A 2,063-nucleotide genomic window follows, 5' to 3' on the forward strand; every position below is an offset into this window, starting at 1 on the left:
CCTGTTTATATCTGCATGTGTATATCGGACGTTTTCGTACTCCCAATGTGGTAGTTTCAATATAGGTTCGTGAAAACTCATTTATATATACACCGGCGTGCAAAAAACAAGGATAGAAAGTAACTTTCGCATGATGTGTCACTGTTAAGTAACACAGGACGATGAAACTCGGACCACACGTAGAAAAGCAGCTACAGACTGTTACAGAAGCGAACTAAAAGAAATATACAATGAGACGAAAGAAATGACAGCTATCTTCAAAGGCAATGATTACACTAAAGCCACCGTAATTTATGATGGTCACTTGGACATTACGAAAGCCGAGACGTAGTTTTTAATAGGGTAAAGCACTCCGTCTTCATGCCACGAGTGGTCTACCGGGACCATCCGAACGCCGTGTCATCCTCAGTGGAGGATGCGGATTGGAGGGGCCTGGGGTCAGCACACCGCTCTCCGGGTCGTTATGGTGGTATTCTTGACCGAAGCCGCTACTATTCGGTCGAGTAGCTCCTCAATTGGCATCACAAGGCTGAGTGAGCCCCGAAATATGGCAACGGCGCATGGCGACCTGGACGGTCACCCATCCAAGTGCCGACCACGCCCGACAGCGCTTAACTTCGGTGATCTCACGGGAACCGGTGTAACCACTGCGGCAAGGCCGTTGCCCAGTTGTTAGTAGGGTACGTCATCATTGTGGATCAAAATGCTTGCTGTGCAGTGTGCTCCCATGCTGATCACAACGTTGTTAAGGAGTTCTTGGGGTTCGACGTCCAGTTCCTCCTCCTGCGCGTGTGGCAACTGGTGGATGATCATTGCTGTATGTGGTTGAGCTGCAATATGTCTCCCAACGCATCCTACAAGTGCTCGATGGGGGTTAAATCAGGGGATCATGTTGGTGACTCCATTCACCATACATCCTATCTTCCAAGGTCTCCTCTATTTCAATTTTTCAGTACGGTCGCGCTGTGTTATCCATTACAATAAAGTCAGGACCGAAATCACCCCTGAAAAGAAGCTCATGAAGATGGAGTAAAGTGTCATAATAACGTTGACAGGTGAGCGTACTGTGTTCAAACTTTTGGAGGTTAGTTTGCACATGCTAAATTTTGCCTCCCAATACCACAGTACTTGTATCACCAAACTCTTACTGTTCAACAATGTTCCTGAGACCTATACATATTCCCAATGTTCGCCAGCCAGCATTGTCTAAATGATCGTTTTGCTGGTCCATTTGTTATGGCGTGGAAGGGGGGAGGGGGCATGATGTTGCTTGGACGTACTCGTACTGACCTCCAAATCTTTGAATACAGTGCCCACATCAGTCAAAATTGTTGTGACTGTGTACTCCTTCCCCGAGTGTTCTTTTTTTTCAGTAGTGAATTCAATCCTGACTTCATTTTTATGGATCACAAAGCACAACCGCATCGAGCAGTGCTGGTGGAAGGGCTCTTGGAATAAGATGATAATCAGCAAATAGAATGACCTGCATGTTCCCTCGAGATAAATCCCATTGAGTATGTTTGGGATGTGTTGGGAAACGTATTGCGGCATGTTCACGTGCACCAATGACCATGAGTCAGCCTTCAACCGCACTGTTGTAGGAATGGAAGGTCCTACAACGAGAACTCAATAGAAAATTTGTGACCAGCATGGGAGTACGTTGCAGAGTATGCTTTGCCGTACATGGTGATCACACACCCGGTTAAGAACCAGGTCCCGCCTTTTATAATGTCCACTGGACCATTAAATGTCATGGCAACTTCAGTGTAATTACTGTCTTCTGAAGAAAAGTGTCATATTTATTCCTCTTATTGCGTTTTCCTTTCGATTACATTCTATACTATAATGCAGCAGTTTTTTTCTGTGTGTGGTCCAAGCAACTTCGAGCTATGTTACTTGGCAGTGGTACATCATACGAAAGTTACCTTTGTCCTCAACGTTTTGCACAGCAGTGCAGTTTTCTTTACCGCCTGACACAAGTCCCATGATGATCATTAGCTGTATACGCATTTTTGATTCGTTTCCTACGTTAAAAATGACTTCTGTTACCAAGAATCAAATGT

General features: G+C 45.3%; 1 pseudogene; it reads right to left on the bottom strand.

The window, feature by feature from the left end:
- Nucleotides 1–548: 548 nt before the first annotated feature.
- On the bottom strand, nt 549–666 carry LOC124557084 (annotated as a pseudogene).
- Nucleotides 667–2,063: the final 1,397 nt, after the last annotated feature.

Source organism: Schistocerca americana, chromosome X (assembly GCF_021461395.2).
Source record: "Schistocerca americana isolate TAMUIC-IGC-003095 chromosome X, iqSchAmer2.1, whole genome shotgun sequence".
NCBI lineage: Eukaryota > Metazoa > Arthropoda > Insecta > Orthoptera > Acrididae > Schistocerca > Schistocerca americana.